Source organism: Coturnix japonica, chromosome 2, assembly GCF_054131305.1.
Source record: "Coturnix japonica strain WE chromosome 2, WE-NBRP24, whole genome shotgun sequence".
Lineage (NCBI taxonomy): Eukaryota > Metazoa > Chordata > Aves > Galliformes > Phasianidae > Coturnix > Coturnix japonica.
Window position 1 is genome coordinate 64,234,577 of NC_140664.1, and position 22,787 is coordinate 64,257,363.

Genomic DNA, 22,787 nt, shown 5'->3' on the forward strand with positions numbered 1-22,787 from the left:
GACTTTTTGTTGGAAATATACTTCTCAGAGAGCCCATTCCCTCAATCTACATAAAATCTAGCTCTTTCAGCTTTCTCTGCTGCTGGTTTGAAAAATAGAGTGGAAGAAGGAACATTTACTACCTCTTCTCATTCCATATACCTTCCTTTTAGGAGTTGTGGGTAGGATTAGTATGAGGTCATGAATCGCAGTGGTAGGAGAAGGATAGAAATTCCTTAAAACAAAAACGTTTGCTTTCAAAAAGGAAAAAGTTAATGCAAAGGATGTTGTTTTATTTCATAAGGTCAAATCCAAGATGCTCTGAGTGAGAAGTGGTTGGGGACAAGGCTAAAGTAGTAGGTTTCTCTTTAAAGACGTGCAGGCCAAGTAGCAAAATATAGACTGAAAATTAAAGTGGAAGAAGAGAAAAACGCTTAAATTAGCCTGGAGAACTCCATGTCTCTCAGCCTTTCCTATACTAGAAAGGGCTTGCTGGAGAAATGGAAACTGCAAAACTACCAGTAAACTGCCCTGCTGGAAACCCAACCTTATATTAGGAATAAGGATCTTTGTGGCTGATGTTGCACGACGCAATTCATTCAGGCTAAAAAGCCAAGCTGTGAGAGTGAAGCTGATGCCTTGTCATGGGCATGCACCTGACAGGGAACAGCGTTGGGACATGCTGTTAACAATTAAAATCTCAGTATTTGAAACTACTCTTGGTGTTCTTGCACAGGAGCCCAAAGACGCAGTATCAACTTTCATAAACATTTTGAAACTATGCAGTGTCCTGGGATTTCTACATGCTCTGCTTTAAAATATAAATAAATAAAAGCTGAAAAAGAAAATTGACTCGCTGTAACAGTCCATAGCTTAATATCCAGAGAAAGGCAGAAAATCTAAGGAAATGGGAGAAAATAGAGGCTGTGGCCTTCTGTCCTTTGCTATAGAAGGGTCCGAAGCCCATCAGAAGAGGATCCTGGTCCAAATCACTGTTTCTCCCCACATCCTTCCCCACCCTGCAGGTGCTACATCTCAGTTGTGCATTTTGAGGGTGGATCCAAAGCCCTCATCAATTCCCCTCACCTAGCTGGCCCAGTAGATTTGGAAATATGGGGGACTACTTCTGCAATTCAGACTCATGATTTTGCCTTTTTCAAACCTGCCTCACCATCTCCAATCTTCCCCCAAGCCTCATTTCAATATTTTGTTTTTTTACTCACAGCAATGGCTTGTGAAATGCAGGCCTACAGCATCTGCAGCTGATCCTGTCCAGTTTGTTGTGTGGTCTCTACCTTCAAGTTTCTAACACCAGCCAACAGAAAGGCAGATGCCACCATTCTGTGGCCAGTGCAGTGCAGGCAGTTGACATTTGTTTCCTCCTGTTACCTGTTTTTTGCCAGTTCTTATTTTGCTGTTTCCAGCGGTGGAGATGCCCAAGATGGCCTAAGTGATTCAGTTACCCAAGCCTGTATTTCAGTCAATTAATGCACATTGGTTCCAGTTCATTTGGAAACACCAAGACATAATTTAACTACAAAAGAGTCACATTAACTGATGGTCTCTTTGCCTTTTACAAGTTTTTAAGAAACCCACAAGGCCAAACGAGCTCATGGGGGTTTCCAATGAAGAACCTAGTCTCCATTCAGTCGATGTGGCAACTTTCCCTAGAGTGATCTTGATTTTCTACTACCAACCATGGATCTCCAAATAATATTCTGCACTGCAGATTTCACATTTGTGACCAGCAGTCATAGAAGACGTAACCTTCAAAAGTAAATCCACTGGGACCACAATACAGGACTTCCTATTCAAGACAAAGGAAAAATTATTTCTTACTTTCCCTAGTTACCATGGTATTAAAAAACAAAAAAGAAACAGAGTAAAAATCAACTTTATCTATTTTATCTTCTGGAAATGTCACGTTTGCTTTGTGTCCTTCAGAATCCATTGATTTCTTCTCTCTTCCTCCCCTGGAGTAATTGCACATACCGTTTCTGCCCATCCACCTTTTTTCTATCAGAAGCTGCAGAAGCATCCACTGTTATTGCGCATCAGAGGTGCTAACCTAAAGAGACAATATTAGTGAAATAAATAAACCTATCATCTTCACAGCCTCTCCTATCCTTTTTCCTTCTTCTTGCTTTCCAGGAGACAGGGAGCAGAGGAGGAATTTCCACAATGGCATTGTTTAAGATTATTATGAAATAAAAATCCTTGATCCTTTCTGTGTGCTTTGAAACCTATAGTAATCATATTAATCCAAGGTCCTTATTGCTGGTTAATGGAATTCTTTTAATATTGACCCAAGATTCTAGTAAATAGATTTACATTGATCTGGTGATGTATAGAGCTCAAGTAAGTCTATCTATGTGTAAGCAAATTAAAAACCTTAAGCCTATACAGCCAAACTGTATAATCCCATGCTGAAAAATTGATCCTCTGATACTCTCTTGGGGAGAGATGAGTTTTATTTATTTATTTTTTAGCTAAAGAGACACCTTCAATCTCTTTGAGAGAAAAAAAGAAAGAATAGACCGGCATAAAATTTGAGACACACGATGTATTTCATACTGAACAAAATCTAGTATGAAGCTACCAGAATAAGTCTTCTTAATTAAAACTGCACCCTGCACCCTGCAGTAGGTGACACAGCACTGGTCATTCTGCAGTCAGAGTGAACCTGTAAATGTGCTGCTCCACAGCATCACTCGTCCTCACTTTCATTCCCGAGTACGGTGTTTGACATTTCTGAAGGAAGAAGGTTACCACAGCCTTTCTGGAATGGCAACTGTCAGCACATTCACCATCAGCCTCACCCAAATCATTCCTTTTTGAATTCTCCAGTCCCAGGATAAAATCATGGAATTGTAGGGGTTCTAAGGGACCTCTGGAGGTCACCTTGTCCAACATCGCTGTTAAGGGAGTTTCCTACAGTAGGAAAGTGTCCAGATGGGTTTTAAATATCTTCAGAGAAGGAAACTCCACAACCTCACTGGGCAGTCTGTTCCATCGCTCTGTAACTCTCAGAGTAAAGAAGCTTTTCGTCATATTTGTATGGAACTTTCTACATTCCAGTTTGTGTCCATTGTCCCTTGCTCTATTGCTGCACACCATTGAAAAGAGCCTGGAACCCTCTACTTGTCTCCTGCCCTTTAGATATTTACTTGCATGAACATTAATAAGATCTCCCCTCAGACTTCTTTGGACTGACAGTCCCAGGTCTCTTACTTGCCATTGATGAATCCAGGCTGATTACTTCTGATAACCTTTTTTTCTTCCAACTGCTTGGAGATGACATCCAGAATAAGTTGTTCCATCAGAATGGCTATCAAAACACTTAAGAAAGTAAGCACCATGATCCTTGTCATATAAATGCATAAACATTGAAGGGGCATGGCAGAAGCACAGAAGTAGGGTCCCTAAGGGCTCTGTGCCCCAGGTTGGGTACATCCCATGCCCAGAAAAAGCCATTCTCACCTTTCAGCCCAGCATGCTCAACCTCTTAGGGGCCCAGCATGGCCCCCTTTCTCTCTGACCATGTTCATTAATTATGCTTATTAATTAAATTGGAGATAACACCACTTCACTATCAGACCAGGACAGTGGGTTCAGAAAGCAGCTGAGAAGCAGGAAGCCAGACACACATGTATACCCAAAGGAAGTGGGATGGCTTATGCTTTATTTCCATAGGAAATTAGGCTAAAAATAATCATAAAACCTAATTCAGTTACCATCCCAGTTTCACACACATTTTGGCCCTCTGGCACATCTGCACTAGACATAATCCTTGCCTAATGTGTTCCAGGCTACTAGCACAATGCTAGAGAAAACACAGCCATAGCCAAGATGCCTAAAAATCAGCCTACATTTTGGAAGTCCAGGAAGAGCAGCTATAATTTAGAGGTCACCTTTACGTAACCCAGTCAATATACACATATACCTTTGTTGTGCATTTACAGTTTTAAACAGAGGTTAAGCAAAAACAACCCAGAGCCAATACCGAATTTGCAGAAAGGATTTGCAGGAGGACGGTCAATATCTCCAACAACAGTTCACTTTGCTGGGTAGGAATGTTTCTGTCACATAAAAAGTCACCTTTATTAAAACAACAATTAGCATAGAATACTTACCAATAACATTTAAAACTTCTCCCGCTATAAGCATAAATGATCACAGTCTTGTAAACAGAAGGTGATCATGGAGGATGGAACTTCTGTGTGGAAGATCCATATCTCCTATTTCCCCATGTCTAAGCATTTCTATTGCTTACCTGTCAATATTCAGATTCACACAATAGTAGCATATCAGCAAAACCAGCATATTTTAGTTACCATACTGCATACCACAAGCCCTGCATATATTTCAATAAGTGGTTTTACAACTTGTTACTCTGATTTGCACGGCTAAACTGAGATTGCAGACTGAGATCCAATTTCTATCCTCCTATGTATGCAACAGCTCCGCTGGGGAAGTTTCAATTGCTAGTTTGTCTAGTCCAATATTACGTGACTCCTCTAGAGAGGAGATAGCAAGTGAGAGGAAAAAAAAAAAAAGATCTGAAAAGGACAATGGAAGGAATGGACTTAGACAGAAAGGAGATGGAGCCAGTGTATTCACTACTGGGAAAGGAAAAGAATGAGGTTATCTAGATGGGAGAAAACAACGAGCTCTGAAGCAGTAACATAGAATGAAGTTAAACATTAGCGTGACTTGTCTGTAGGCCCAGCAGCACCACTGGGCTGACGTGTGAAGGTGTCACTTACAAATTCAAAGTTCGGGGATAGTTTTCCTTTGACAGCTTTTCCACATGCTTCAGAAAAACCACCATGATAACTTTGCTTTCCTAACAGAAGTTACACACTTACTTCTCAATGACTTCCCAAATGCACTCACAGAATATTAAGGTGCTAAAGTAAATTTCCTGTGGGTCAGCTCCATGAACTTGTTTGGGGTTGACAAGAATGAAACCCTCCAAATCATGGCCAACTCTCAGTATCTCACAAAATGAATCCTGTCCATCCCTGCATCAAAGAAAACCTGACACCTGTCAGGAGCTTCACGATGCACTGGGGCTCTATGGAAGTTGCTGGAGATTTAATGAGATACTAAGGAAAAAAAATATCTGTGTGAGCTTTTAAGAAGAATTTTACCACAAAAGCAACAAGTTTGTGCCTGCAGAGAGCAAAGCAGCATTATCTCTCACTCCCTGCTGATGTTGCCATTTCTTGCTGTGGATTTACCTGCAGGGTCTCCAGTTCCACCTGCCTTCTGCACCCCTCCTCCATCTTCTTCACCAGCTCAGAGCTGGAAGGTGACCTGTAGGAAATTCAGTAAAAAAAATCCATTGCTGTTCTATGTCAGCTCAGAAAACCACAGCGGAGCCAGGCAGTGGGGGGAAGGCTGGAGTGGAAATCAAGGAAATTCACTTTGGCAGAAACTAGCAAAGCTTTTTCTGAATGTTAACTACCTAATTTAATGAAGTCTAGAGATCGGTAGAGACAATTGTCACTGCCAGCTTTGATGCCAATCACAGCTCTGGAATAGGAGCCAGCAAACACATCCAACATACAGGGAGGAAAACAACAATAAGGCAAGGATTTGACCCTTTGCTCTTCCTGCATGAAGAAAGATCACCTTTCAGAACTATGGTGAAAAAAGCCTTCCTGATGAGAACAAGTCAGCAAGAAAAAGAGACAAATCATAAGACAAAAGAGCAGAGAACTGTAATTTCTCTCTGTGGGTCTGTGGTGCCTTTGGGGCTGTCAGTAGGAACACTTGCAGGCTGAAAACCTCCATATGGGCTGGGAAACTGGGGAAAATTTCTGTAATCCACACAAGGGAGCAGGTCAGTGCTTCCCCTCACAGGCAGCCATAAGCTTGCTGTGCCTTTCTCCTGTTCTGGAGCTGATGGGACTCCAGTATCCCGAGCCCCACAGAGGAATCACAGTTACCACAATACACAAGCATCACTCCTCTCTTTCGCTTGTTGGGAAACACATGGGAAGTAGTGATCCTAAACTCTTACGTTTGGCTTTGCTTTGCCTTCTCTCCTGTCTCTACATCCAAGCTGTAGAACTGAATTTGAAATCATATAGACCTCAAAAGGAAGCATAGGTTAGGACCATATGGATATATATGAAGAGGCCATGGCCATATAGAGCAAAATCACGTATTTCCAATGTTCATCAACTTCCCATGTGTCTCATTAAAGCAGCACTGACATCCTTTAGCAAACTACACCCAGATTTACCACACATGAAATAGAGATAGGCTTTGGCAGACGTAATCGCATGTGGGCTAGCCATGTGTTCTCCACAAAAGTTATAAAGACCATATAACTACATACATATTTTCATGACATGCCCTTGCAGAACCCAAGACTTTGTGAAGAAGGAATTGAAGTTGAACCTCTTTCCTCTTAGTAATGAGGTTTCTGTCTCAGGGCATGGAGTCACAGTTTGTTCTCCTGGCATAGGGACATTTCTCCAGTGCTGGTCACAAAGGCTCATAACTCAGCACTGCATGCCATGGATCACAAAAACCACCCGTCTGTCAGTTACACCTACTGAATTGAATTAATATATATATATACATTGCTCCATTCAAATTCTAAACTTAACCTATTTGCTTCCCCAAATCTATAAGTATCTCAGAAGAAGTGGCAAATCTTCATATAAAATTAAAAGGCTCTCCTAATTGTGAAAGTTTATTATCTTAAAGAGATAATTGATGAAATATAGGTTACTATTGCACCCATCAGCACTGCCAGAGGTCTGTCATTTCCCTTACAAGCCAGAGTACTGAAGATAACATAGAATTAGGCTGCTGTTGTCTTCTGTGTTAACACCAGCCTCAGCAAACAACGTGTCGACTCACATACATTAATTAAATCTTTAATCTAAATCACTAAAATTCAGAAGATTGAAATGAGAGTGGGTAACAATAAATTGTGCTCCAAGGATGGGAAAAAATATTTGTTCTGAATATTCTCACGGCCATGAAATAGCCGTTCAAACTACGTTTGACACAGCAAATGTATCTTACAAGAAGTGCTTGTTGTATTTTGGATGGAAGTACAATGAAGAGAGGAAGTGATTGCTCCCCCCTCTGTAGCAGAACACAGTGTACTAGAAGAGAGGATGCTGAGGTGTAAGCTTTGGTATAATACTTAAAACCAGCTTTGCAGAAAGTTTCAGTGGAATTTACATACATGTATTTTAAAAATAAGATCAGTAGAAATCTTTCACATAACTGAGGCCACCATTGTCAAAAGACCAAAAATTGAACTTTTGGAGCCTGATCAAGGGCAATCTTAAGAGCAGGTAAGCGCGCTGATGTCCCTGCTCCTACTGAAAAGTCATGACACAACCCCTTGCTTTCAATACCCCGTCTTCAAACTTCCAACCAAACTTGTTTATGACCCATTGCTCTTGTGCTAACATTTTGTTTTAGGCTAATGAACACGTTTTTCCTCCTTGACTGTTGCTCCCCTCACATATACTGATCTAATTTATAACATCTATCCAACTCTCTTTTTGCTAGGCTGAATAAATCTTGCTCTTTCAGTCTTGGCAAAGGGTTTTCGTTGCACTGGGAACACACTCACTCTACCTGGTCCTTTCATGCAGAGTGGGTTCTAGGACCATACAAAGTACTTTCTACCAGGTTGCACTGATGCTCTGCACAGGGCCATTGGTATTCTCTGCTCTGCTGGAAATGAATCACCTTAAACTATACTACCCTTCTATTTTCCTTTTTTACAGGATGGTCACATAAGAAACAATTCATAAGTAATCCTGTCAGTCATAAATTGTTACCATTATTTGACCTCTATATCATGCTTCAAGAGTGTATCCAGCCACTAGAAGATCCAGATTCTGGGACAGACTCAACTGCTCTGATGGGGCAGAGAGCAAAAATCCTAACTAGTTTTAAAACTGAATTTGATAAAAAGAAGAGGAATACGTGATGTGACTGCCTGAAATATCAGGAGTCTGGACCTCATGATTCACAAAGACCTTCCCTATCCTGAGTCCAAAACTACTAGATATAATATACAGTAGTTACTAAAAATCTAACTAATCACTTACATGACCGTAATATTTTATCTGGAATTTCAAAGGGTAGGAATTAGTTGACCAAGTCCCTTCAGCCTCTATAGAAAATCCCAGACACTTTTTTGTTACACTTGTTTCTGTCTGGGACTACAGCACTACATTCACATATTAAGTTCTCATTTCCTCATATTAATACACTGAATGAGCATGACGGAAGACTGCTTGACAAAAGGAGTATGAATTTTTTAAACATACAGAAATGAAAAACAAAGGAGAGATTAGTAAATCTGCGTGGTTGCAAAAGCCAGAAACTGATCTCACCTCTCCCAGTTCTCCCCACATCACCTAATTTGTGTGAACATCTCCCTTCCTGTGTTGTGCTTCTACAGTTGAGTGAGTCAGAGGAGGCTGAATCAGGAAACACATTTCCCATTCAGGTCTGAAGCTGTGTGGCTCCATAGCAGCCTCCATTGCATAAAGCAGACACCACGAATTTGTACACCCCTGAGGAAGTTGTCTCCTGTTTTCCCATGCTTCCTGTTATTCCTATGCAGTCTCATTGTTCCATTAGAATAGCATGGAGGTGAAAGCGTCTTATTTTGTATAAGATTTCCTAAATTGCTTGCTTAAGTGCTGAAATCTTTTTTTTTTCCAGAAGTAAGACATGTATGGCTGACTCTAGTAAACAACCAAGCTACCAAGACTAAAATTACAGACAGCAAAAATACAATATAACAATCACGGTTCAACTACACCTCCACACTCTTGCCCTTCTAACTTGCCCACATTCCCTAAGAAGCCTCTAATACACCTTTGTTGAGCACCTGTAATTGATTATCAGCATCCCTGGTGGCATGCACCCACATGGAAGCACTACAACTTTGCTGATGTCCACTTCATGCCTATGCTAAGTTTGGCTCAGGTGTTCAAGCCTCAGAGCTTTGAGAAGATGAGAATTTAGTAGAGATGCTCAAGTCACACCCATACACCAGCCACATGAGGCTCTCCAAGAAATTAAGAACCCTATGCAAGCTGAGGGCTTACAACACATGGCATGGTTACTCAAAAGCATAGTGAAGTCTTTACAGAGGGAAGTCCAAATCCCTCCTCTGACTGTGCCAATCCTGTGCCCATCCAAAAGAACACACCCTAAAACTTCTTGGTTTCCCCAGGAGCGGACATTTTACTGCTTCTGCATTCAGGGGGAAAGAAAACCTAAGTTTTCAATTGAAAAATGCAAGACCAAGAACTTGGCAGTCCAGTCTTGCTGTGAGGATAGTTTTATGTATTATCCAGGAAGTATTCAACATAAAGAGTTCACCAGAGGCCTCACATATCTTGCTTCATAAGACTCTGAGTTACTTCTGAATACACAACTTGAATATTTTTGACAATTCTGTCTTTTTTATCTATCTAATCCATTTTTAATTCAACTATAAGTCTTTACCTCCATAATTTATTGTGGCATTGAGTTCCACAGATTAACTATATGTGACATAAAAGGGCATTTTCTTTGCTAGTTTTAAATTTATTGCCTTTTAATTTAATTAGGTATCCTCTTGTGCCTCTTTCACAAGACAGGATAAATAGGAGCACCTGCTGACCTTCTTTGTGCCATACATTATTTTATATACCTCTGTCATGTCATTTCTTATTAGACTCTTTACTAAACTAAATAGCTGTAATCTTTTTAATCTCTCCTATCATGGGATACTCTCCAACCTTTAATCATTTGCTTTGCCTTCTCTGAAAAGTCCTTGGGTATTCAGGTCTCTCTAGGAATCCATTTAGAAGTAACGTATAATTTACAATAATTTAATTTTTAGGAAGTCTGGGAATGTTTAGACAACTAGGTTCCTTCCTATCCTCTCTAAGCCGGTACAAGATTCATCAATAAAACAGTGCCTCTGTGAACTAACTTTGTTGGTAGCAACGTTTGCAAAGAAGAATGACAAAGTTCAACCTCAAATACATGATGTATTTGGGTCTAAAACTCCAGCTGAGCAAGTACCCCAGCTCAGGGAGGGTTTACATTCACAATTAGTTCCAATCTGCAGTCAAACCTTTTCCAATGCTTCCTTCCAATGACTGTGGATTGTGATTTCATCTCTTTCTCATACAGGTGGGTCCCAGCCAGTAACTCATTCTCACCAGCTTCTCTTACTGTGGATGCAAACTAGAAGAAATAATCTCCAGTTTCAGTATCTCTGAGTTACCACATTTGCTGGACAGATATAAATTAATGCAAGCAATGAACAGATAGGTTGAGCTTCGTGTGGTGTCAGTGCCAAAATGCAGTTTATGAGCCTGGGAGTTGTCAGAGCTTTATCATCTCTACCAGGAATTTTGGGGTTTACAAGAGTGGGTTATTTTTTAGCAGATGAGAGCTAGATGAACTCAGGTGGGTTACCAATCCTAGCATATGATACTTTCTACCACCAGCTGACAGAAGCACAAAATGAAGATGTTCTCCTGATGTAACTGAGGCAGGGGGTTGGAACTTTTATGATCCTTGAGGTTCCTTCCAACTCAAGAAATTCTATGATGCTATGATTCCACAACCTGTGAAAGCCGCTCTTTACTGTGGCAAGGACCTGAGATGCTCATGGTGCTCCGTACCTCTGCTGGAGTTGTGGCCTTCAGTCCCTCAAACTGAAGCTACTTCATTTGCATTAATAGGGTCCAGCATTATTTGAATGAAGACCTTGGGGAGGGGGGGAGCAGAACATCTTTGGATCCAGCTGATCAAAAACCCCACTGTGCACATCTTTTTGGAGTGGGGGGGACTTCCACTACTTCTCCTGATGTAACTCTTCTTGATTAAGAAGGAATCAACTCAAGCTCCTTACCCAGCCACCATTCTGCATTCCAGAATGAACTTGCTGCTGCCTTTGTATTTCTTTTGGGGTAAAGACTTCATTTCAAAATACAATTTAAATATGTTCGTTCCTCTGTCTGATGGACTTGCATACTGAGATTTCTCTCAATCTTCTTCCTCAAAGATCTGCCTCCCCAGGGCATCAGAGTTGCTGGATCCAGAGAAGGAAGCAGCATCCCACTGAATATTTTAGTTTTGCTAAGGGTTATCAGTTTCAATGCCAACTCATCCCACAGAAACAGCAGGATGCAAGTACCAAGAAGATGATGAGTGAGTAGCTGCATCGTGGTTTTGAACGACAGCAGTCACAAACTGATGTACAACTAAGGACAAGGAAACATGCCCAAAAGTAATTCAAGGTGAGGTAACTTGCAGTGGGACTGTGTTGCAATGTGGGTCAAAAACCCTGTTTTGACAGAGCAGAGAGGCGATTGCAATGAAGTGTTATAAAATGGGGGAAAGATCTGAAGTGTTTTGAGCCTGAAAACAGCAAATAAAGTTTCACCTGAAAGCTGGCATCCAGAAAACTCTTTTTCTTTAGCAGAAAGATATCCTTTTTACAGATATACACATGTACAAAGTTGAAACTTCAGGTTCATTACCAGTTGCCTAAATTCAGGCATCTCATACCACTGCAGAAGCCATAAACAGCAGAGAATCCCAGAGCAGGCCAAGAGAGATGAGGGAGAAGATCAGTACCTTGATACTAGCTGTTGCACCTCAGTGCATCTCAAACAGGAGTTCTAACATACGTGGGCCAAGCCTTTTCTCTGACATTTTTATTCAAAACCAAGAACCAAAGAATGTTTTTGTGTGTGTGGAAAATGGCTGACTGGTAGAAGTGCAGCTACTTTCAGAGCAGGAGTGTTAAAGAGCATCGAAATTCAACCATCACTTTCTGAATATCGCATCCACTAGAAGGAGAAAAGGAAATCCTAAGTGGTCTCGTTTATATGCAGTTTCTAAAGCAACATCACTCCCGAAATTGTGTAGGAAAACAGAGCCACCTACAGGGAAAACTGTTCAGCTTAGTAAGGAAACAGATGGGAGTAAGCAATGCATGATCCTGTGCCATCCAGCAGCACGGGGGCAGGAGCAGCCACTCTTGCTGGTATTAGGATGGGAGCTACACAAATATACTCCGTATAACAGAAATTCCGAGAATCAGAATCTCTCAGACTCTCTTCTTGACAATTTATTTCATCAGCTTGCAAATGAAGTAACAGCAAACCTTTAGTTTAGTTTAGTTTAGTTTTATCCTCACATTAGTTATGAGTAGCTGCTGGAAGGCACCTGTATTGACTTGTACACAGGGTCACAGACTCAGCATAAAGGTTCTGCCCACCTGAGTCCCTTCCATCGGCCCTCTGTCCCTTGGCTACCTGGGTATGCCCATAGTTTCTTTGTGACACGCAAGCTGTATCTAGTACAGTTGGCTACCTACTGAACAGTGTAAGTACTCCTTTAACTTTAAAGGCAATGCCAAGCACTTCTGATATTTCTCACCTGGTGATTGCATCAACCAGTGTCTGAAAATCTGCAGTCTCAGCAACAGCAATAACTCCTAATTGCCCCTCTGCCTCCACTGAAAAACCTCAAGATTGTAGTCTCATTCATTCATTTTCCTATTGTTTGTGTGTTCCATTACATGCCTTCAAGTGAGAAGAAACTGAAGAAGCCAGGAAGAAAGGAAAAGAACATTTGGCTGAAAATTGTGACTGTTTTGACCAGTGTACCTTAAAAAGTATTAAGAAACTGTATCTGAGTAGCTGCTTAAAATGCCACCTTAGGAAACAAAAGACAGGTCTTTGATACCAGGAGCTGCTACAAGTTAGGGAAACAGCTCTAAGAGTTTCCCTATGGCCAGATGATAAAGGATGTTTTGTTACATTAACACAGGGGCCTCCATACTTAGCTAAATTAAGCCAATTAAAATGGCACGAAATCAATCTTTCTTTAAATACTTAAAAGCGGAGCAAAAATTAGGTTGAGAGAACCCTCCCAAATTGATTTCCATTTCTGTAATGACTGATTTATGTGATATATAAAGTTCAGCTTCATATCTAGCTGGACTTCTAAATGTTTGTATGTTCTTACTTATTCAATCATATTCTCTTGTAGGATTATTATTTTAAACTCATCCAGACTTGAGCTTTTTGAGTTATTAGAAAAAAATTCCATAGACTTACCTTTGGCTGAATTTAATAATAGTTTTAATTCGATTAAATCTAATCGAATTACATTAAATGCATCCTGCAATTTTTTATGTACCGACTTAGCTGTACAGTCAATGGAAGCAAGTCATCAGTGTAACAGTATAGCTTTGAGCTTTGATATTGTTGATATAGGTCATAATGTAGGAAACTAGGACTTTTGCGGGCAGAAAAGATTTCCCCTGACCTAGATAGTCTCAAGTTCTGTGTTGAAAAAGAACAGTGGGTGTGCCTTGCAATTTATGGCTTCCATCTGTTTCAGATATCACACAAAGAGATACCAAACAATGACCCTCATGAAATGGCTATTGACTTCAGTGGGAGCTGGATGGCGTGGGAAGGTTAGGAAGGAGGATCCTGTATGCAAGCTGTCAGGAGCCTTGCTAGAAGAAGGACAGTTTAGTTCCACCACTCTCCCTGGCCAACTATATCTGAAGACAAAAGCTAGGTAAAAGTATTTTGAATCCTTTTTGAAATCATTTTGTTGCTACTGAACTGTTCCTTTTTCTGTTTTAACAATGAGTCTTAATGAAAAACATATTGCAATCAATTAGATGTTGACTGTAAGCTCTCCCAGATGAGGGCTGTTCTTTTTGTGTATACACACGGGGTGAGATATGTTGCTGTTAATTTTAACTATCTAGGAGTTGTGTCTTGTCCAAAGCAGTTGTCCAGACTTCCACTGAGCTCCTTGCAGAAAGCCCTTCACAGAAATCCACTCTATTTATCTTTGGTGATGTATAGCTTAGGATGGAAAAGTTTTGCACTGACTCATGCTTGCATATGACTTCATGCAAGCAAAGGAGCTGTTTTAACCCCTGTGCCACCTGCCCTCCTACTGTCTTTGGTCTCAAGTTGTCTCAACAGGCAGAAATGAGATCTCCCCTGTAAGGATGGAATGCTTGCATTCCTTCTAGCACCCACTTAGTTTAAATCAGTCCACCAGGGGAAAAAGAAGAGCCTTTGGGACACCCAAGAGTGACTGAGGTTGGGAGGTAGAATGCTGAACTCTGTGGGCAGATCAACCAGAGGCACAAAGAATGAAAGTGCAAAGGACATTCAGATGGCAACAGTCAAACAGGCATCTCTCAAAGGGAAGCTGGACCTGTAAAGACGACATTTACTAGAGCTTCACTTTGAGGTAGGTTACACTTTCATTTCCATCAAGTCCTTTCTCCAGTATGTCTGCAGCCATTCTCCATTCCATGTTCATGACTACACTTCCTACTCTGTCATCCATTTTCGCTAGTGAAAATACCAAATACCACATGGACCAGAAAAGAGACCTCTGATACCATTTCCAGCCTCTTTTGTGCCCATTCCCTGACAGCAGAGAGCAGTAGCTATTTTAACCACTACGACAGCACTTTGTTCTCAAAAACCTCCACTGATAAATGCCAATTGGCTTCCAAAGGCACAAATGTGTGAAAGAGGCCAAGACAACAACATTAAATACTAGCATAATGCTTTGCTCAGTATCCTGAGTTTGCTTAAAACATAAGTTCCCTTAACTGTTATTTTTTTCCTAAAGGGAGAAGCCCAAGTTGTGCTTCTCTATATTTGTTTTTAAATAGGATGCCCTGTAATTTTCAGCTCATTGAAAATATTCCTTCAGGGACAAATGCAGAGTAGATACGTTTGATACATGTTCTGATCTTATGTTAAAAGAGCATGTAACTCCTTCGGGTAATGGAGAGAGAACCATTTTCTAAACAAGTATCTAGTTAATGAGTTAAACCAGAAAACAGGAAAAAAAACATCAAACTGGAAATCAGTCTTGACTGTACAAGAAAATACTTGTATGTTTGGGATAAATGAAGGGAAAGTGGCTTCTCAAAGATATTTACTTTCTAGTAAAAGGAAGAGAGGGAAGAAGTAATCTAAGGGATTATCTGAACCAGATAAAAGCATTTGGATAAACTCCCATGCCTATTAACAGCTCATCTCCAAGAAAATATAGTAGAGCCCATGGACAGGGCAAAAATGGATGTTTACCTCATGGAAAATTTTTCCCCTGGCTCTTTCAGTATGGAGAACAAGAGTAGATGAGGAAATGTGTGGAGAAGTGGTCTGCAGGCCTGTTCCTCTCACACATAAAACATGGCTACTAGGCACTCTGCTCATCACACCCACTGCTCCTCTGGGCGGGGACTCTGTGCAGTCAAGAAGCACAGGAAAAAATCCTTATAGCTAAACATACTTGAAAGGACAGAAACTCAGCTGGGATAAATCAGAGCAGCTTCAGCAAAGTATGTGGGTCTGGCTGTAGCAGTTTACTTTCCAGTGCTGCAACTCAGTCTTTGGGGTGAGGAGATGCATTATCCCACCACTCCATCATGCATCACCTCTAGGCAAGCTGCAGTGATGGAGCACTTGAATACTGCGCACTTCTTGAGTAGTACCTGCCAGACAGAACAGGTATTTCCTCTTTTTGTTTTGATTCACAGTACTTTGATAGCAGGTGCCTTAAATAAAAAAATCTCACTTCAAGAAAAAAAAAGGAGAGTTAGTCTCCTCTTAGTGTAGAATAGTTTTACATGGGAGTCCTCAATAACAGTGCTAGGACTAAGTTGGAGTAACTCCTGATCTCCCCCATTGATTTCATGATCTGCTTTCAGGGTTTATTGTAACTTCAATGTTTCCAGTGAGCAACAAGGAAAATGACTTTATTTCTAACCAGTTACTCCATCGCCAGTACACTAGGACTTCACACTGATTTTCTATCCTCAGCTGCTAATGTGGTGCACATCTCTCTAGCTTCCTCCTCACAGGTCACTAAGATTTATGGTAGACTCTGATAGTTGAAATGAGGATGCAAACTGTTCAACTGCTACTGCTGGAAACCACCTGCTGCTGACCAACACTGGCTTACATGCATCTCCTGAATGTTTGAGACTGCCTCAAGACACATAGCAGTTGTTTTGCTTCTTATGCAGGACAACATGGCTTCTCCACACTGCATTTGCCTGCCAGCTAACTCACTTTATTTAAATTTTAGTAGAGGTGTTCTATAGAATGCAGTTTTATCTGAACAAACAATTTGCTTCAGAATATGCCAAGTCTCCTTGCATTACACTTTTCTTAAAAAAAAAAAAAAAAAAAAAAAGGCCCCAGTATATTTGAAGAGGCTTTCATGGAATCACATTAAATTAAAGAACTTTGTGTTGAGTAAACAAAGAGAAAATGACAAAACCCACATCTATGGCCTAAGGGGAAAAAATGGGAAGGAGTGTAATAAGGAATGCATAGAATAAAGGAAAGGCTGAGGCTAGGATCCTCATATGAAGTATGGAGCAGTCTCAAGACAAAGTACAGTTTCTGATCTATCGATCAATTTAGGGTTAGAATTATGGTACCTAGTAAGAAAACCAGCAGCAACAATGCTTGCAAGTCTTCCTAAGTAAATGAATAAATAAATAGGTCTAATACTGGCAATCTCCTCTGACTTGCAAAGGAGAATCCAAGCTTGCTATTCAGCTTAGGATTATGGTTGAGGCTACCAGAAATTCCAGGGCTATATAAGAAACAGGAATGGAAGGGGCTGTCAGAGGAAGTCAAAGGTGGCCAGAATAACTGTCCCTTGAGGAACTCTCAGACAGGGAAAGACTGGGTTGAGCTGTCCAAAATGAAACCTAGCTTTTGGGTGGAGGGGTTGAAAGACTGAATGAGAAAGCCCATAGTTACTAATGTAAGATGGTTGAGAAGAATTCTCCAAAATGAACAAAAGATTTAGTATTCAAGTCCTGGGGAGATATGCTGAACCTGTAGGTGGGGACACTAGCCAAGGAGTCAGCCTATGGCTAAGGTTAACTTTAAGGCTAAGAGAGAAAGAGAAATCCCAGAACTGCAGTTTGAGTTGAGCTGGAAAGGGACTACTGAAGGAAACTAAGAGCTGCAAAGCTAAACGTCCTCTGAGAGCAATGTTCCACAGAATTTTACTATCAGGATCTAGTATACGATTTCCAGTAAGATTATAGAAAAACCATAGCAACAGGACTCAATATGTAATGCTTTGTTTTTCCTTGTCTGTCTTTCTTATAGCAAATGGCACACACACAGGATAATTACCTTGAACTATGGAAATAGCGTGTCCTGGAAATTATCAAGAAACTATAATGGTTTCATCCTCATGTGTACTGGAAAAGAAACCCCACTACAGATTACTTATTAAAAAAAAAAAATCTGCCAAGAAGAAAAAAAAAAAAAAAGGCAAGCTGGAATAGTTGGAAGCTGGGAGAGCACTTGGAAGAAGCATCAGTCTTTCCTTATAGTCATGTCCAGATGAGGGAATGGAAACGGGTCACCTGGTTAACAAAACAACACCCATTCCACTCTTTCTTCCTGCGCAGTGGATGACCCAGGGTAGGAGGATGTGGAGGTCACCAATAAAGTCCTCAGAACTTGAGAGGGACACAGACTGAGGAGAAGAATGTGAAGAAGGATAAAAATGCTCTTAAACTACAGACACAGGTGGGTGCCCCTCTTGACACACAAATAAGGCAGCCCTATTACTGCACCATGAGGACCCCTGCTTTTTCATTGCACTTGATCACAGGACCTGGGGTGGAATTCATCTTCAGTTCTCCTCTCATTCCAGAACCGGCCCCATGCTTCACCTCTACTCGAAAGGAGGAAAGGAAAGCGTGACACCCACCTTCCTCTTCATCTTCCCCGTTGGATGAGGGTACTTCAAATTCAAGCAGCTTCCAGACCAACAGTGCAACCAAATGGTTCCCTGAGGGCCATTCCTCTGGCCAGAAGCTTCCCAAACAGCCTGGCCCTGTGCTGCTGCACCCTGCAGCTGATTCAGTCCCAAACAGTCAGACCCTCCTGCAGCATCTCCAGCACAACCACCAAGTGAATGAAGAAGCCTTTGACTCCTATCTCAAGCTCTCTGCTATCTCATGCCACAGGAGCTAAGGGAAAGAAGGGGAGAGAGAGCAAATGAAGCACCTTCAGAGTTTGAAGTAAGCGGAAGTACTGCCATTGAACGCCTGCTATTTGGTTCTGGTCAGATGTTTTGAACCCATTATTGGCTGAACGGGTCCTGAAAGTCCCCAAACACATTCCCATTATCCCTAATTAAATTAGTTCATTGAGGACATCAATGAAAAAACATTATACAATTAAAACATTTGCACTCAATCAATTTTAATTGTATTCGCTACAATCGCCTGTGCCAAACCAGATGCCTTCTAGCCTTGAGATAAGTGAAGGCAAAGCAATTTTTAAAACTCCCATTTACTCAAGTTGGATCTGATGGCATAACGCAACACCCGTTCCTTTCGGGATAACCCCGCCGATGCCATCTTGCACCCACAGCGGCCCCAAGGTTCGCTCCATGCCCTCCGCCTGTGTACGGGCACCACCTAGTGCCGGCGGCAGCAAATGGCGGCGGGTGGGAAATGGCGGCGGCCTGCAGCTGCCTCACGCCCCGTCTGTGCTGTCCTTGCTGCACATGTGGGGCTGTCTGTGCTTCTGCTGCTCACAAAGCGGCTGTAAAAGGGGTTCGGAAAGCAGAGGCTGTCCCAATAGAGAAGTTACACCACGCAGGTGTGTGGAAGGATGAAGCAGTAGCAAGAGAGCAGACTCCTTGGTATTTGCATACGGAAGGACAGCATAAGTAGCCCACCCAAACCTAGACCTGCATTTATACATCCAGAAACAGCTTTCACAATTCTATGAACTTCTTGAATTAAAGCCTAAAGGTTTTCCTTTCCTTTCAATAAATTCTAAGGGTTACAGTGTTTCAATTTCTAATTATCTTCTTATGCTCTGAACAAAACCATATATGTTGCAAAATAAAACTGTAGCCCAAATGTACTGAAATCAGTTGTAGATTGTCCAAAATATTCCATAACGTATAAGCTGTCTTGTTTCTCAGTGTTCCCTGTGCTGTATCCTCCTATGCTTAGGGAAAAATAAAGCACAGAGCAACAAAAGAATAAGAACCTCCATGAAATGCATCTTGCCAGAAAGTGGAGGAATTTGAGTTGGATGGATATGAAGGAGGAGGAGTGTGGGGAGAGGCGTTAAGTCTGCAATAGCCCTCCAAAAGCTCTGTGCAGCAAACGCAAGAAGGCATAAGAGGGAGTTCCTATTGCCAGACCTGTCTACTCTGCCCTGGTCAGGCCTCACCTGGTGTACTCTATCCAGTTCTGGGCTCTCTGGCACAAAAAAAGACAGGGATCTCTTCGAAAGAGTTCAGCAAAGGGCCAAAAAGATTATAAAGGGCCTGGATCTTCTCCCCTGTGAGGAAAGGCTGGGTTACCTGGGTCTGTTTGGCTTTGAAGAAAGACTGAGAGGGGATCTGATTCATGTATAGAAATATCTTAACTGTGGGAGACAAAGGGATATGACCAACCTCTTCTGAGTGGTCTATGGAGACAGGCCAAAAGGAAATGGCCAAGAACATGAGCATAGGAAGTTCTGCACCACTATGCAAAAGAACGTCTTTATGGTGAGGGTGACAGAGCACTGGACAGGCTGCCCAGGGGGGTTGTGGAGTCTCCTCTGGAGATGAGATATTCAAGACCCGCCTGGACGCCTACCTGTGCGACCTGGTGTAGGGAACCTGCTTTGGCTCCCAGCACTCTCCAAGGCTGGTTAGTGGCTTCTCACTAGGGAAGACACCACAAACAGAACAAGCTGAAGCTGAGCTTGTGTTACAGGGCTCCTCCCTTGGTGGTTTGTCAGCCAAAGATATGATGTTGTTAACCCAAGGGAGCCATATCTCTGTCAGAATAAATCACCTGGCAATGGAAACGTTTCCACCAATTGGTAGCATTTTAGTCATCAAGAACTGATCTTTTAAAGGAAAAGCGGCACTGGTGAAAGATATGCTAATAGGACACATCCATATTGTTACAATTTGGATAGTGTGAGACTGATCAAAGCAGTTTTTGTCTTTTAAGAGAAAGCATATGATGAGTCCCACCTTGCAGGGCTTTTAGTTCTCTTATAGCCCCAGAAGACCTAACAATCGTTCCCTGATATGCAACTTGTTTTCCAATTTGCTCCATTTCTTTATTGTTTTTGTTGGACCTCCACTCCATGATCACCAGTGTAATAGAGGCATGGGTGGAGGATCAAGATTTTTCTACTCAGCAGATTTCATGTGAGCTATGTCTGGAAAGCTGATTTGTTCCCTAAACTCTGTCCAGTCCAGGATCTTTCTCTTTTCTGAGACACTTAGGAAGCCATCAACTCTGGAGAGCAGATGAAAAGAGATATGATGGAGCAAAGCACGTTGCAGAACCACCAGTCAGCAGACATCACCTCTAGTGGCTAGAAGGTGGTGGGCTGGGGGGAGGGAAGAAAGAAAAGAAAGAAAGAAAAAAGCTGTCCTGGACTTCCCGAATACTTAAAACCTCAGCTACAGTATTTAATTACCAGCATCAGGGAAATGATCTACAACTGTTGTTCTTACACCAAGCTGTGTCAATGGCATGCCTGTGGAAATGGCAGCCTGCAGAAATATTTGCTCTTTTTGTTGTGGGACCATCTAGGATTGCAAGGACCACAAATTCAGAAATTGAAACTCAGTTACTTTCCAGCCAGTCTCTTCTGTGACCTCCATTCAGGTCATACAGTCTTCAAATTACTTGGAAAAGGAACCCAGATACACACACAGGAGCTCTGCCTTCTTAGGTTTCATGTCACCAACTGGCTCACATACACTGTAACAGGAGGCTTTCTGCATTCTGGTCATGTTCAAATATATTCATAAATGACCTGGATGAAAGGATAAAATGCCCGTCAGCAAGTTTTCTGGTGGTATAAAACTGGAAGAAGTGACTGATGCACCAGAAGCCTGTGCTCCCATTTAGTGAGGCCTGAACAGGCTGGAGAGTTGGGCAGAGAGGAATTTTATAAAGCTCATTAAGGGCGAGTGTAGAGTTCTACACATAGGGAGAAATAACCACATGCATCAGTACAGGTTAGAGGCTGAACTATGGGAAAGGAGCCTTGATGCTGGTGCTGATCCTCCCATCCTCTAAAGCCATACCAACATCTGCCTCCAATGTTGTGTGTGAACAAATAAAATAGGAGGCCTTGCTTTTGGATGAGCCTTTGTAGTATTGATGTTGACTGTGCAGCTATTTAGAAAAGATTCCTAACATCTGCCACACAACCTTTGTCCCTGTGCAGGAAAAAGGACACTGTATATAATGCATTAAGCTATTAGAGACTCTGAAATTATCCTCGGTACTAAATTATCCTGTACTAGAGGACAGATCAAGATAAAACTTCTCTTGAGATTAGATTCTGTAATGTTTTTGGGAAGACAGTACCAGGAATTGCATAGGATCGGTTGAAGAATGACCTATTTGTAAAAACACACATGACCACTAGCTCAACACAAGCTCAAAAACAGAGTAGCAGCTTGTGTGGGGGTGTGGAAATACACCTAATATGTGAGGTCATTTCTGAGGCTTGTTCCTGACCTGGAAAGGCACAGATGAAGTGAGCAGAAGGGTTCACATCTTATCTGTCTTTCAATGGGCCCATCCCCGGGCCTGCAGGCTGGGAAGTGCCCAGGGCACATGGCATCCCAGGCCAGTGTGACCTGCCTTTGCTTGGCTTTGAGAAGGCTCAGGGAAGATCTGAGTGTTAACTACAGCTGCCTACTGGGTGCAACCTGATTTTTCTCACAGGTGCTCAGTGCTGAAAGGATGAGAGGCACCAGGCTCACATTGGAGCATGGACAACTCCCAGACAGGCAATAGGAAAGGATTGCCATCACGAGGGTGCTCAGATGTGGAACTAGCGCCCATAGAGGCAGCAGGTCTCTGTCCTCCCTATGGTGTCCAAACTTAACTGAGCTTGACTGAATCAAACCCATGGCACCAGCAATTAGTCCTCTAAATGTGTAACAGAGGCCTTCAAAAAAAGGGTGAACTGAAGGGAGGAACATTACACCTTAGCTAAGAGGGGAAACCTGCCTTTGTTTATCCATTGGTTGGCTCAGTAGTTGCTGCTGCCAACTGCCATCTATACAAGACATGAAAGCAAAAGAACAGAAACATCCAGGAGAAATGGGCACATTGGGATCACCTGGTTCCATGTTAGCATAGGCACAGCAAGCCACCACCTGACACATGAATACAGCTGGCTTTGGTCTTGGTTCAACAACAATCTGTACCTGCTCTTGGCACATCATTTGTAATTCAGTCACATCACAGGAAACAAAATCTCCCTTTTCTTTTCACCTGATGGTAGGGTCTGAACACTTCTATGCTGCTTGAGGTACACTGGGGTCAATTGATGGGGTACAGCCACCTACACACCTGTGCCCCTGCCCCTCAGTAATCCAAGACCCCTAAAGATTGCAGATATTGAATCTGTCCAAACTGCTTATCTAGAGGCATGACTGATATCCAGCTATTTGTGCACTGTCATGGAGGGCCTGGCATCACTTTCAACCACCCATTCCAAGAAAAGACCTTGCTGAGGACAGCAATCCCTAATTGGCCTTCTCATTCTTCAGGTGCAGAACACCAGCACCAGGCCCCAAGGACCTCACAGGCCCTACAATGCACCCCCCTGCAGTCACAGTGCAGCCACCCACAAGAAGACAAGCCTCTCCTCCCCACCCCTCTCCTTTGGCATCAGGGCAGAAGAGATGACACCTTCTCATGCTCCTGGGGCAGAGGT

The 22,787-nt window shown here is 42.1% G+C and overlaps 1 long non-coding RNA gene across 1 annotated transcript in view; it reads right to left on the minus strand.

The window, feature by feature from the left end:
• The window catches only part of LOC116652921 (uncharacterized), a 74,358-nt gene that overhangs the window by 15,926 nt on the left and 35,645 nt on the right, over window positions 1–22,787 (minus strand). The window contains exon 3 of the long non-coding RNA XR_014942682.1: window positions 5,223–5,298. This is a non-coding gene — a long non-coding RNA (uncharacterized LOC116652921). The remainder of the gene's footprint in view (window positions 1–5,222; window positions 5,299–22,787) is intronic.